A 16,172-nucleotide genomic window follows, 5' to 3' on the forward strand; every position below is an offset into this window, starting at 1 on the left:
AATTTCATTTAGAAACTAACAATTAATTTTAACAATTTCTTTATTGGTTTAACTGAGTAAAAGATGAAAAACACGAAAGATTTGAAAATTAACGACGTAGTAATTTGCGTGTGTATTGATTGTGACGTAACGTTTGCGGGCCGGAATGTTTCCGGGCATATATCGTGTGATATATGCCCGCACACTTTTAAAGAAAGAGAAGAGATGAAATTGAAAGTATATAATAACCTATAATTATTGTAACGTAAAATGTTTAATCATAGAAAATGTATTATTACGTCACAATCAATGACGTCGCAGCAGTGTAAGATTTATGCTATGTTCCCGCTAGATGATTCGCGTCGTGGCCTTAATCGTGGTGATCGTATCAAATCTTACCTAATATTGGCGTCAGTCGTGACAATCATGTTGATTGTAGAAAACATTTTGACTGTCAAAATTTTTCTACGATCAACATGATTAATTTTCAGTCATAACGACTTTAACAATCGCATCAGATAGTATTGTATCGTATCAAATCGTGATGATACCAGTCAATCTTTTACAAGGTAAACACCACCCTTTGTTGCAATGAGTTGTCCCACGATCTGTCACGATAGTTATAATACCGAGCGAAGCTCGGACGGGCCGAAGTCCGTCCGCCAAGCAAGACTCTAAAGGTAACACGTATGTAGAATAAGAAATGAGAAAACCAGCTAATGAATAGAGATGAACTCTACATACGTTCACTGAAAATTTTGTGATCCATACGGGTGCCGCCATATTGCTTTGCTCATTATTTGCTTCTAGAGTTATTCGTGTTTTAATTTTGAATGCCAAAAATACAAGACTGACGTGTAATTTGTAATTCAAACACCCAGTTTGTTAAAAACGAATGGTATGATTATTATTGTTACAGCCAATCATCAAATAGAAAAACAGTAATACGACTTAATAGATGAACGAGTTTATGAGTTTCTTTAAATAAGAATATACGATATATTTACGGTTATTTTTTCACCATTTTGAATTTATTGGTTAATTTTGTTTAGTTTCAACGGCCTTTTTAATTGCATACAGGATCTATTGTTGTTTATGATTGTTTGCTTTGAAAAAGAGAAAAAAGTCTAGGCTAAATGTGACGTCACAATGCACATTTTACGTCGCCTTGCGTTTTATTTCCCGCGTTCAATGAATAGGCGGATCCTGTAGAACTGTTGTCCCCATATAAACCCCTTTAATATTGAGATGTTACTGGGTGTTTAGCACAAGAAAAATTTCATAAAAAATATATTTTTTAAATGAATCATAATTTACCGTACTTAACGGAATTATGATTACCACGTGGGACACGCCAATGACCATGTCATGCTTCGCTCGGACCAACGGTCACACCGTATACATATCATAAGCATACAGTAATGTTGCAAATGCCACGTTGTCATCAACTTCCGCCATTTTTAGTGGTTGTGGGTTGTATTGTTCACTCTCTAGATGTTGAAAAAATGAAGTCAATGGTCAATCGGGCTGTATATATATACCCATCGGGATCCAGTCGTAACTAAAACATTCATCCAGACATCGTGATCACAATCGTATCTTATCGCACAGCGCATCGGTTCGTGATTAACTTATCGTAACGTATACGAAAGTTTCTGCGCGTACATGATCGTCCCAAATCGGGAATCGAGGACCAATCGTGAACTTGATCGGGGCAATCTTATCAGAACATATGTGATCATATCTGAACGGGTGTTCAGATCGTGACAACAGAAATGTATCTATCGTGACCTAACGGGATCAAAGCGCAACAAATCGTATAAGAGCGGATAATCTCGTATCAAAACCTGAAATTCCAGAAAACTTCCGCGATCAGCTACGAATGGTCAATCATGGCGTTCGCAACGGATTGCACGACAATAGGAACCAGGCATAAGGGAGAGCGAAGCCCTCTCACAGCCCAAAGGACCGGCCGTAAGAGCGGAGCTCTCCATATATAGGTAACACGTATGTACATGTTTAATAGGAAATTATAGAAAACCAATGAAAATTAAAACCATATGGAACTTGAAAATTTTGGTCAAAATGGCGTACATTCGAATGCAAGCGTGCATGTCTTTCTCAATTTTGAATCTCGTTGACCCAAGCCAATCTTAACTATTCGGCTATTTCCGTAACCGCAAATAAACCTCGTATGTAGATCAACGCCATTATAGTCGGTTGCTCTGCGTACACCATTCAGCAAACTTCGACAGATTCCGGTACCATACATCTAACCTCGGATGTATGACGTTAATTGATATGTAGCTACGCCTAACATTTGTAATGCGGGTGTCTTTTTACTCTCCCGGAAAAACTGTCGCTTTTAGAAAATAGTGATTAAAATGGCTTTTTAAAAATGAATTTATCGAGTTTGCCATAGAAAATGATCGGCTCTAATTCGAGAAGAAGAAAAACCCCATGATTTTCGAAGAAAACCAGTTACAAACATTGAGAGTGTCATATCATAGAAAGGACTGTATTTCGCGGGAGCTGTCAGTAGATACAGTTAATCAGTGATGTTAAACATGTTGTTTTATTATACTTTCATGTAAAATACTCGAATAATATTGATCGAGAAGCATTTGAAAAAAGGAAATTGTTACCCTCTGAGAACAAAAATCACGCGCTCCAGGGTGATAGTATCTAGCAACGGGTAACAGTACTTGGCAACGGGTCATATTATAAAAATTATCACACGAGTCAAATTTATGCGCGCACGGTTCGCCGTAAATTGTAAGATGACGTCGTTTGATTAATGTTACCCTCAACTCCATGCAATATTTATATAATATTGTGTATTGTTTAAAGGGAAAGGCAAACCAAACCACATTGTTGCTTCTGTGAATAAAGCATTACTTACTAATATCATAAATGACAGTCTTTAACAACCACAATTCTAGCTTAACGATTAAATCAATATTAATCTACCAAATATGGAGCCTCCATTATGGAGCCTCCATGGCCGAGTGGTTAGAGCATCGCGCTCAAAATCACACGGCCACTCACCTCTGTCGGCGCGGGTTTGAATCCCGCTCACGCCGGTAAGTGAGAAAGTTTCACAATCTTTCAGAAGGTCGGTGGTCTCTTCCCAGGTACATTGTATCTGGGTTCTCTCTTCCACCAATAAAATACTGGGCGCCACCATATAACTGAAATATTGTTGAGTGTGGCGGAAAACATCAATCAATCAATCATATATTTTGAATTACCCGCCGCTAAGAGAACGGCCATTGATGTTTAATTTATGACGTCACACCATCTGTTCCGGTTTATTTCATCAGCAGCACTGTTAACATGACGAGTCACGAACAGTTAAGTTTGGAACCGTATAGATTTGAGCCCGTTCTCTCTCAAGAAAAAATTGAGAAAAGAAGACGTTCATTCGAATCGCAGACCAAGCAGACAGTACACGTTTCTTCATACAAATGTCTCGAACCTCATCTTGTCATTACGCAAATGATGGATCCACACTTTACATAGTATTTTCTTTTCAGATGACTTGGCTAGGTCAGGAATTTCGGGGGGGGGGATCCAACTTTTTTCATGTCTCCTTTGAATTAGTGCAATTAACAGCTTGACAGGAAAGCATCAACCTATTTATTCATAAAATCTACCACATGTACATTTTTAATTATCTTAGAATCTCATCAAAACTGGAACAGACAGTGTGAGGTCAAAATTATCGATTTTTGTGGTCTTGAATACAAAAGAGTTCCACATCATGGCAGCCTCTATTTCCATTTTTAACGTTTCCAAATTAGTACTGAGGCTTATCTAGGCCGTATATCAACAGAATAGTATCACAAATTTTTATCATATAATCATCATTTATCAAGTAAATGTTTTTAGGTTGCCTTCCCCTTTAACGTCACACTGGCGAATTTTCCACTCATATGGAGACGTCACCATTGCCGGTGAAGGGCTGCAAAATTTAGGGCTATGCTCGGCGCTTACGGCCTTTGAACAGGGAGGGATCTTTATCGTGCCACACCTGCTGTGACAATGGGCTTCGGTGTTTGCGGTCTCATCCGAAGGACCATCAAATTTAGTCGCCTTTTACGACAAGGAAGGAGTACCGAAGACCTATTCTAACCCCGATCCCCATGGGACTGTTGTTATACGTCACTGGTATAGGTATATGGCGGAAAACATCATACACTTGAGCAATCGTAACTAATATGCTATTTCCGTAACCGCAAATAAACTTCGTATGTGGATCGACGCCATCAAAGTGTTGCCATGTGTACACAAATGTAAGTATTACGTCACAGTCGTACGTTACAATATGAAACGCGAGCTTTTATATGTACAATGTATCTAAGATAATAGAGGGCGAAGCCCTCTCACGGCCCGAAGGGCCGTGAGAGCGGAGCTCTCCCTATAGGTAACACGTATATACATATTTAAAAGGAAAATATAGGAAAACAATGAAAAATTAAACCATACCTATGGAACTTGAAAATTTTGGTACTAATGGCGTCGATTCGAATACTATCGCGTGGACATGTATTTCTCCATTTTGAATCTCGTCTACCCTAGTTCACGTCGTTCTGAGATGTTACAAAAATTCGTAAAAGCATGTAAATCTTATTTTCTTAATCATATATAATCACTCCACCATTAACGCAATGTTTGTTGTGGTTCAGACGCTATGTTTGTAAATTTGCTAAAATACGACGCTGAATATGACGTCACAATGTACTGTTTACATCAGTTGCGTTATATTTCCCGCGTTCAATATATAGGCGGATCAAATCCTGCTAACTTCGGGTTGTTTTTGGTCTGTTTTGGATATAGATACTAATATCAAAACTTGTTTGCTTCGCCCTCAAACACGGTCACGCCGTAAAACATATTATCATACATATCTACTCGGCTATTTCCGTAACCGCAAATGAATATATGTGCATGGATCGATGCCATCAGAGACTGTTGTCATGTGTACACAATGAAACTATGACGTCACAATATGAAACGCGAGCTTTCAAATGCATCTAAGATACCATACATATCTAGGGTATTCTACCACTATCATTTTCCACTTATATGTTTATGTATTAGAGTAAGACGTTAGTGATATCAAAACTGAATCTGTGGTGAAAATCTTAATATTTATAACACATTGCACAGGATTCGGTTCTGACCTTTTAACCTCATCCACAGGCGCGCTTTAGGCGAAGAAATGCATCGAGTTGATGCAATCCTTGCGCCTATCCACTATTTATTTGTTTTATATACGGGGTTGTCCATGATTATACCGCAGTGACGGCGACATTTTTGCAGAAGCATTACGGGTAATACATTTTTCAGCTGATGAAGAGCAAACCACGTGACTCAAATGTGTAATTGGAGCGAGCTGAAGCGACGCGAGCGCCGCTCGCTATTATTACTACAGATCCGAAGAGTCTGATCACATCGAGTTGACTTGCACAGATCATCAGATCACACGAGACGCGAATAATTACTGTAGTAATGATAGTTTTAATATGTTTTACAGTGTGACTGTTGAGACGAGTTAAGACCCGTAACACGTTGCAACACGACTCCCCAAAAATGTACGAAATATGAGAAAGCTTGTCTGGAATTTAAAAACGCGTGTGGTAGGCCTACTTTCCAAATTATCTATTTGTAATATGTCTTACGGCGTGACCGTGTTTGAGGGCGAAGCAAAAAATATTGGAATTAGTATCTAGATCCTTAACAGGGCAAAAATATCTCAAAATATTAGCAGCTAATGTGTGAGGACATAGCTCAATCAAAGTATTCTAACTTTAGACATTTTTGATCCGCCTATTCATTGAACGCGGGAAACGCTGTGCAACTGATGTAAACAGTGCATTGTGACGTCATATTCAGCGTCGGTGTTTAGAAAAATACACGAACATAGGAGATATTGCATTGTACAATCGCGTTTTAAATCGAGGAGTGATTATATATGATTAAGAAAATAAGATTTACATGCTTTTACGGATTTCATGTAACATCTCAGAACGCCGTTAACTTGGGTACACGAGATTCAAAATGGAGAAATACATGTCCACGCGCTAGTATTCGAATCGACGCACTGGGACCAAACTTTTCAAGTTCCATAGGTATGGTTTAATTTTTTATTGGCTTTCTATATTTTCCTTTTAAACATGTATATACGTGTTACCTATAGGGAGAGCTCCGCTCTCACGGCCCTTCGGGCCGTGAGAGGGCTTCGCCCTCTATAAGAAATAATCTAAGGGATTGTTAATTAAGTATACCTCAGTGACGGCAACATTTTTCTAGAAACTTTACGGGTAATACTCATAATTTTTCAGCTGCCACTGAAAATCACGTGACTCAAATGTGTAAGCATTAGAGCGAGCTCGTCGCGTTGCTAATTTCTATTATATACCCCCTTATATATTTTTTAATCCACATGTATAGATAATGAATGTAATCCAAATTATATAAAACACAGACACACGGTGAAATTACATTTTGCATACGCAGTTTTGTTTGTGACACGGTCTATATTTTCCACATTAAAGTTGCGTTGATGCATTGTGACCTCATCAGTTTCAGAGAATACTAAACCAGTATGGTGATCCGCAAAATCGGATCACTGTCTGTGAAAGCAACATTATCAAAAACCGAAACATTGATGGGTATGTAATAGATAGAAAAATCTCACATGGCTATCTCTCCTTTGTTGTCTTGTTTCAACTGTGAGCACAGGCGTCCAATTTGGATCTGGATCATGTGGCTTTCTGGCATCACTTACCTCCCCAATGATCAAGTCGGACACTGGATTACCCATGCACCAGACGTCGTACTTACCCGTGAGATAGGAAGAATCAATATCCACTTTGGCAACAGGAACTGTTCGTTTAGTGCTATCAGCCAAAAGACATGTCATTTGTTCTCCGGTGAATTGTTCATTGTGAACTAAATTCTTCCTTACCACAATATTCCTGCACCCCGAGTCTCTAAGAAGTGTAACGGGCTGACCATTCACGTATCCTGCTGACAATGGCATCTGTTTCTCTCTGCTGTGACAAGCTGACGTAAGAATAACTGTGTCATCACTTACCCATGAATCTAAAGGAGGATTGTGTGTTAAAGTCAATGCAGTACAGTTTACAATCAACTCTTGATTATCATATGAATCGTCCACGATAGCTCCCGAAACCTTACATTTCATCTTGCTTGGACAGTTTGGTGCTATATGCCCTCGCTCATTACAATGGTAACATTTTCGTTTATTCATAGGGACAAAAGCTGTTTGTTTCTGAGACCCCGGAGGTTTTGAAAATGCTTTACCTTTTGGTGCCTCGACCACTGGTGGATTCTTAACAGTTTTGAAACACAAGTGGGCAGCATTTGCAGCCCTGGACTCTGAAAACTGATCAGCAAGTCGACACATATCTTCTGTCTGTGGAACATTTTGTTCCTGATTACATACATGTAACAATTGATCCCTTAACATAATAAGATCCAATAGTCCGTCTAAAGTATTGGGTACCTTCGACATCTCAATCCACCTTGTGAGATAGGATCCCAATCTTACCGTAAATTGAGTAAATGTCTCACCTGGCTCTGGTCTACTAGATCTAAACCTTTTCTTGAACCCATCTTCAGTCATCTCGAACCTGCGAAACAGAGCTGACATCATAATCTTGAGCTTTAGTTGAAGACATTAAAGCGCACACATCAAGAGCTTTTCCCTTCAATAACGCGCTTAATTTTACTGCCCAAGTTCTTTTGTTCCAAATTTGTGCAATGGGGTACCGCTCAAACCTTCTCGTCTATTTCGTCACGCGTTTCATCAAATGGAGGAATTTTTTGTGTTCTAGAGTTTATTTGACTGTCTGAAACAATACTTTTGACGCTACTTGATTTTGAAATCATTTCAAGTTCATGTTGCGCATTTAATTTTTTCAACTATATCTCCTGATCTAACCTCTCTAATTCTAATCTGTATGCTCTCTCCTCCTTCTTTCTCTCTCAAAGCCATTCTTTCATTTCGCAATCTGTCCTGCTGTTCTTCCACATATTCTCTCAATGACTCATCCTTATACCCCCAACTTTTTTCCCGCTGCTATGATCTCACTTAAACTTTCAGTCGACATTTTTGCCAAACCCCTTTCCGTAAAGGAAATACTTTCCCACTATTGAATTTTTCGCAAGTACTCAACAAAGAGCGTTAACAAAATATGCAATGGTTTTCCTACAAACTGGTGAAATGTCTTCATGATGCAATAGATATATTGACAGAAAGAAAGTGAGTATGGGCGACTCAGTACTACAGTGTTACTTACAAATATGACCTATTATCGCCAGCTAATTAGGCTGACAGACACTTTGACTACAAACCAGATCCTCTAACTTTCACACTGAGGTACTTAATTTGATGATCAATTCACTTCCGAGATCCAAAATACAGCAGCCGTTTCCTCTATCTACAAAAATTGTGTACAAAGATGAGAAGAAACAAAAACAAAAATACAAACGAATGACGAACAATTTTCTTTTAAAAAACCCAAACAATTGTACATGTATTAAATTGCATTTTCCAACAGGGTAGTCTTCATATTCATATGCGAAAATTGTGATCTATTTGCTATAAATCGTTATTTATATTCGATAAATTTTGCTTTATATTCAATAATCTTGTCCATTTTATTGATCAAGATTATCGAACATAAATCAAAATTTGACAACTATATATTACAAGATTATCGATTACTTTTTTCTAGACAAGAGACCATGATTTCCTTAAATATACCCCCCCCCCCTAAATCTGCCACTGAATATACATGCATAATTTCGATTAGGAATGTAAGAAATATAATCAATAGGCCTGAGAGTAGACTCGCACTTCATTGTAAACTGGAGTAGGTAATCTTCAAGGAAGATAGTAGTCATAAAGGATGAAGAACATCGTGTATGTATGTGCGTACCCTTCTTTTAGCAGGATTTACTGTACTGACTCTCAGTGTATCTTTTTAGAGTTTATTCAGCAACTAGATGTAAAAAGCTACTATCGAAACAAAAAAGAAAACAAGAAATGTTTGTCAAACATACACTTGTATATCCCCCATGGTGCAAAATTGAAAAGGGTTATACATATGAATCATTTAATTGATAATAGTGCCAAACTAATTTAAGATATTGAGTGGACAATATCTTATGTCCAGAGTGGACTGAGCATGTGACCTAAATATAAATAGGGGTCATTTACTCCTTAGGATGTACCAAGTTTGGTGTCAATCAAGCAGCTGATTCTTGAAATATAGGAGACAATATACAGTCCACTCTGACTCCACTTATATTGAAGTCTGTTATATTGAACTATCTGTTATATTGAAGCTTAAATAAATACCCCGGTAGTAATATTTGTGTAGTTCAGCATTGGTTATATTGTACTTTGGATATAATGAACAATTCAGGTCAGTCCCCTGAATTTCATTCCATCCGGAGTAGACTGTATTACTTTGTCCAGTTTGACCCTTGACCAAGTGAACCTAAAATTAATAGGGGTCATCTAATCCTTGGGATTTACCAGCATACCAAGTTTGATGTCTGTCAGGCAAAGGGTTCTTAAGATATTGAGCAGACAGTATATTCCTATGTACAGTTTGAACCTTGACCTTGGACCATGTGACCTAAAAATCAATAGGGATAATCTACTCCTTATGATGTACAAATGTTCCAAGTTTGATGACGTCTGTCAAGCAAAGGGTTCTCAAGATATTGAGTGGACAGTATATTCCGATGTCCACTTTGGTCCTTGACCTTTACCATGTGACCTCAAAATCAGTAGGAGTCATTTATTCCTTAGGATGCACCAGTGTTCCAAGTCTGATGTCTGTCGAGCAAAGGGTCATCAAGATATTGAATGAAGTATATTCCTATGTCCAGAGTGGATTGACCCTCGACCTTTTGATCCGAAAATCACTAGGGGTCCTCTTCTACTCATAACCAACCAAAATATATGAAATATAACTATCAAGTGAATGTTTCTCAAGATATTGAGCGAACATGTGGTCAACCAATCAACAAGTGCAAGTAATCCCCCTCCTTTCTTCTTTGAAAGGCGGCATTGTTCACAGAATCTCAAAATTTAGAAATATGACTATAATTGGTTTTCGTACTTTGGAAAACATAAATCACCAGAGGGTGCGTTACCGCAAGCTTCATAGTGCGAGTAGCGCACGGAACTCTGGGTAGAGAATGTATAGTGCGAGTTGCGCACGGAACTCTGGGTAGAGAATGTATACGTAGCGCACGGAACTCTGGGTAGAGAATGAAATACTGACTGTTACAATGACATTAATGGGCTTCCATACTTTTACCCTAAAAAAATGCAATCGGAATAATGCATCATTATCATTTTCTCACCAGAGGGCGCGTTACGCAAACTTCACATACACCTCTGTCAACGCTTGGAATCACGTGACAATATAATCACATGATATAAACAATCATTCTTGGTTTCGTTCTGGCAACAGGGGATACATCAGGCTCTTTTCATAGTAGTCTAGTCAATCTAGCCATATATGAGGAAAACCTCAAACTAATTGCAACAGAAATGAAATTTTTATTATTCATGCAAAAAAACACATGCAAACAACATAATATGATTACGGTGTGACCGTTGGGGCGAGCGCAGCATATCTGAATACATTTTCAAAAAATTTATATTGAAAACAAGGAAAACTGATCTGGTTCACTGTCAATACGTAGGATTACTGTCTTGTACCGTTTTGAATTTATTGGTTAAGTTTGTTTAGTTTTAACGGCCTTTTTCATTGCATACGGAATGTATTATTGTTGTTTATAATTGTTTGCTTTGAAAAAGAGAAAAAAGTCGAGGCTAAATATGACGTCACTATGCACAGTTCACGTCGCCTTGCGTTTTATTTCCCGCGTTCAATGAATAGGCGGATCATGTAAAACTGCTGTCCCCATAAAAACTCCTTTAATGAGATGTTACTGGGTGTTTAGCGCAAGGAAATTTCATTCAAAATATATTTTTTTTAATGAATCACAATCTACCGTACTTAACGGAATTATGATTACCACTCGGGAAACGGAGTTACGTACATGCTTCGCTCGGTCCAACGGTCACACCGTATACATATTAGGAACCAATTTAGCGGGAAATGCAACGAGCGTGTTGTGACGTAGCCTAGTAGTTGTGACGTGACTATTTACATTTCTTTAGACAATATTTTAAAAAGAAAAAGAAAGGGGGAAGAATATGATTGTCATCCTTTCCTTTCAAATAAGAAAGGTTTGTAATACTTCAAAGATTTTTTTAATTATTATTTTACGAATCGAACCATCCGCCATTTTGTACGAGGGACTTCTGGGATTGGCGTCAAAAAAAAATTCTTGTTAGAGGTTGAGATTTAGCTCGGATTATTTCCCCCGCTCTAGTCATTAGAGCTCGCAGTACGAGCCAGCGCTCCGCACTGGCTCGCTGCGCTCGCTATTAACAATCGGCTTTTGTATTTCAATGGGAAAATTGGAATTTTGGGGTAAAATGATTTGTTTTTTCATGAAAATCGCTAAAAACTGGAAATTGAAGAAAAGGTCCATTTCATGTAACATACAATAAAAATAAGTTTCATATTTCAAATTTCCACCTTGAAATGTTTGATTAAAACTTTTGACAACAGAATATTTTCTTTCCTGGACTGTAATTTTTGGGTAAAAATCTTGCTTTTTTTAATATAATTGTTAAAGATTGAAATTTTAAGAAGAAATCCCACATTTTTTCATACATTTGAGGCTACCAATAAAAGATTGAGGTTAGGATTTATTTTAAAAACTGTTCAACAAGTAAGATATATATATTATTGGCAATATATATGAAAAATACATTTTAGGTAGGAAAACCTACCTTATTCTAAAACAAAAATAGTGAAAAACTGGAAATGATAGGAAATGACTGTTTTATAGAAAATATGACATTGATCTTATAAATTTAAGAATAAAACGTCCAAATGCACAACTAAACTTTTCTGCATTTTCCGAATTTTGGGCTGAAATCTTCAGTTTCCAACAAAAATCGTTAAAAATTGAATATTGGAAGAAAATACTTTTCCCTGTCCATTAGGCATATATGAGTTACCACATGAAGATTTATACATTAAAATAAACTGTTAACACAAAACAACTGCCCCTTCAAAAATGGTCTGTTAAAGATTACCTACATTTTTGCAGTTACGCCCCTTACATCGGAAGTTGGAGGCGCGCTTACCATTCCGGTCCTCTGTTTCACATAAATACTTGTAGTATTTTCAAACAAACAATGTATAGTCAAGCTTACGTTACCAAATTCTTTATTAAGCTGAGTTTTAACAGTTTGTACTATATCTATGACGAAACAAGGTTAAGTTTCTTCAATCTTATAAAGAAATCTTTAATACGTGCACTTCGTCAAATTCTAGAGTTTGGGAAAGAAGGGGAGAGGGGGGGTTATAGCCGTATTTGACGTTTAGTTCTATCCAAATTATTGTGCGATTAATATCGAGAATTTCAGAAGTAATCTGTTTTAAAAACAATGGACATCTAGAATTAAAAGCAAAATGAATCAGGCACGCAGCATCGTAAAAAAAAAAATGGGGGGGGGTGGTGTTGAGGATAATTCCACAATATTGCCTGAAAATTGACAAGTAAATTTTAATCCAAAGTTATAAAAAATCTTTGATGGTGTGTGTGTGTGTGGGGGGGGGGGGGCTAAGGTTGTTCTCTCAGTTTAATTTTAAACTTCCACTGTGTACAGTTCACGACAATGATATTTTTAAAAAAAAAAAAAAAAGAGAGAGAGAAGGGAGGGCAAACAATCTGTCTAAAAATCGACCTCTGTACGTAAGAATTAATCAACTTTGCATGTAATGATAAAAGGGGGTAGGAGCCATTGTTGCTACGTGTCTGATAATTATATAAGTGATCATTTGAGTAATTGCAGTACATGTTTTTACATGTACAACGGCTAGTGTCACAATTTGCCTTGCATTTACAGCGAATAACGTTCAAAAGTTTATCTTGCGCGACTTGTAATTTAGTTTTAACGGATACAAGAATTGCTGAAAGCAGTGATAAGTCCCAGTTCGAAGGATCCAAATTAATCATTTCTTTAGTCCACTCTATGACTTAGAAAAATTCTTCCAGTGCTCCTCATCTTCAGCTGTAGTTAGAAGTTAGTGGCAATGACTGAACTTGTAAAAATGATATTGTGTTAGACAATACTTCACAAAGCAAATATCCTATAAGTGTCTCTATGGTATTCCATCGTACAAAGTCGATATGACATCGACACCAGAAGATATCTTTTTCTCTATGGAATCCTCATTTAGAAAGGTGGAGATAACGAACAGTGATCAATCTCGTAACTCCTATAAGCAATACAAAATAGAAATGTGGGCAAACACGGACCCCTTGTCTACATTTTGACATTCCATTGCTTTCTTAAGTAGAGCACAGGGGCTAAGCCCGTTTTGGGCCCGAACTCTGTGATACCATAAATATAGATAAAAAACTAACCACTCTCTTCAAATGCCTAAAATATCTTAAACTAGGTAAGCTATGCGTAATTTGTCGTTTTCCTTGCATAGATTAATGTTTTAACTACTTGCATGCCAAATTTCAAGTCACTGGTTCTTAAAATAACAAAGATATACGTCATCGCTCTCTCGATTTCACTTGTTTATTTTTACTAGGACATTTACCTGTTTTACAAAACAACTTACGACAAAGCCTCAAGTCTTAAATTCTATTACACAGTTATTACTTTGAATGAATTAAGTAAAACTTTTCTAAGGCTTAATTTTCAACATTTTTGTTTTAAAATGTCGCATTTGGGGTGAATGATCTTACAATAAACTGGTAAATTCCAGTATGTAAAGTTGGTCGTAAGTCGTAAGTTCTTTTGTAAAACGCGCCCCAGGTCACGGAGTCGTTTCTTGCCTATGACAGCAGCGAAATTCAGACTAGTATGGAAGATTTCGGACCTGTCAATTAAAATTTCACATCAATTATACGCTACTTACTTCCTCATATTTTAATAATGTTCTTCGTGTAGACGTTACACGACTTATTTTTCCTCAGCCGCATCAACTGTTGACAAGATCTGCCATTTTAATGAATACACTAAATACCCTTAATGTCTAAAACTTTAAAGAAGGGGGAAATGGGTGATAATAATCTAAAGGAAATAGACTAAACAAAAACAAAAAATTAAAAAAGCCAAGAAATGATGTTCAATTTCCTTCTCTAAGTGCAATATCACAAGAATAATGTTTTGATCAGTTTTAAGGTATTTGAATTTTAAGTCTATCGGGTATTTAGGATTTTTATTTATTTCTGAGTATATTACTAAAAATTCAGCTGGTTACCCACATGAACCTGAACTTTTTTGTTCACAAGTAGGGCCTCTTGCTGTTTTCCAAAAATGAAGTGTTACGTGATATTCAACTGACGTCACGGGAAATTACCATGGGGGGAATTTATGGTAGCTCAGTCACAGTCAACATATGGGTAATATCGTTTCGGTGTTTTAACCGTAACAAGTGTAATGATACCTGTGAATTTGAGGTGTAATTTCACCACATGATTATTGTACATTTTACTATGGAAGCCAACGCATGTTTCTAAACTTTTTTATTTTTTCAGCAAAATTAACTCTTTTTATGCCTAAATGTGTTTTAAATGAAATATTTTGCGTAGTTTTCGAGTTTGAAAGCGATGAAATTCAAATATTGCGATATGCATATTTTCTTTCACTAGTTTACGCGCCAATATGTGTGACGTCATATGCGTCCTCGGGTTTGAAAACATCTATTATCCATTTCATAAACAGATTAGATTTAATCGACAAAAAACCAATTATCATGTTAACGGCTTGTAAATAATAATGCATTAAGATGTTTTGTGCCGTGCTCGAGTGTACTAGTTATCGGTAGAAAGGATTTAGACTGAGTTAAGTATTTTTCAATTTTTCGAAGGAAGGTACGAGAAAAAAGACGTGGATAATTTTTTTTGTTGGAGCAAAAACTTTACCTTTAAAAACACACCCAGTCACCTTTTCAAACACCACTTGGACAGAGATCCTGATAAACTGCGAGAAAATGGATATATCGAAGCTATAAGCACTGGTAGGCCTATAGCATACATTCTGTTTTGCTCTTCAAATTCAATACCCACGCGGATCAACTGACCTTCACCTTGTAATAACATATATCGACGATATAATGTAACTTCTACCAACTAGTAGATTTACAAAAAAAAAAAAAAAAAAAAAAAAAAAAAACAACAAAAATTAAAGATACAAATTAATTGAACTTTTAATTATACAAATAATAGAATATTGTATTTCCTAACTTTAGATTGAATTATAAAATTATTTCCTGATTGAACTCGTAGCATCTTGAGTGCGTCAGTAGGCTATAACGCCGTGGTCCCACTTCGTACTTCCTAAAGACGTGCAGATCACAATTCAAAAATAGTAATAAGATTGCTTTATCAAAATAAAATAATGTGATTACCACTTTAAATTTGAATATTTTTATTGATTTATGTGTGTTGTCTTTTTCTTTCTTTCCAAAATGCACGCGTGACAATAGCTTAATCAGTTTTAATGGCATAGGACCTAGTTGTCAACAATTTAACGTATCATAATTTGTCTAATCCAAAAATAAACAATGATTGCACTGTTTATTTTAGAAAACAGCGCCAATTACAGATGTATAAAGGAATAACATCCCCAAACAGTTTGTAGACAGCGACCCATATAAACATTACTTACTCACAATATTGCCGATTTCATACACGCTTTACTCGCTATATTTGGGTATTTACATCGTTATATGTGTGCACTGGTGGCAAACACATATAAGACTCGGACAATTTGTCAACATCGATTTAAATGTTGCCCATGGTAAATAAATTAGGCCCCTAAAAGTTGAGTTTTTAATAATATCTCGCAGTACTTTCACAATCCGAAGGGCTCATGTGACGTCACTGTACCACGTGACTACCTACCTAATTAACTTGACTTTTTGAAATCGGGGCTTATATTTAAGTCTGTATTGTGGTTAATTATCGCAAAATTTCGGCGAACGAACTATTACAATTAATTACTATAAGCATACAGAAGACAAAATGCATGTAAT

General features: G+C 36.7%; 1 protein-coding gene across 3 annotated transcripts in view; it reads left to right on the top strand.

The window, feature by feature from the left end:
• LOC125683167 (uncharacterized) overlaps positions 1-16,172 on the top strand; it is an 85,216-nt gene that overhangs the window by 37,306 nt on the left and 31,738 nt on the right. The window lies entirely within an intron of this gene.

Source organism: Ostrea edulis, chromosome 6 (genome assembly GCF_947568905.1).
Source record: "Ostrea edulis chromosome 6, xbOstEdul1.1, whole genome shotgun sequence".
NCBI lineage: Eukaryota > Metazoa > Mollusca > Bivalvia > Ostreida > Ostreidae > Ostrea > Ostrea edulis.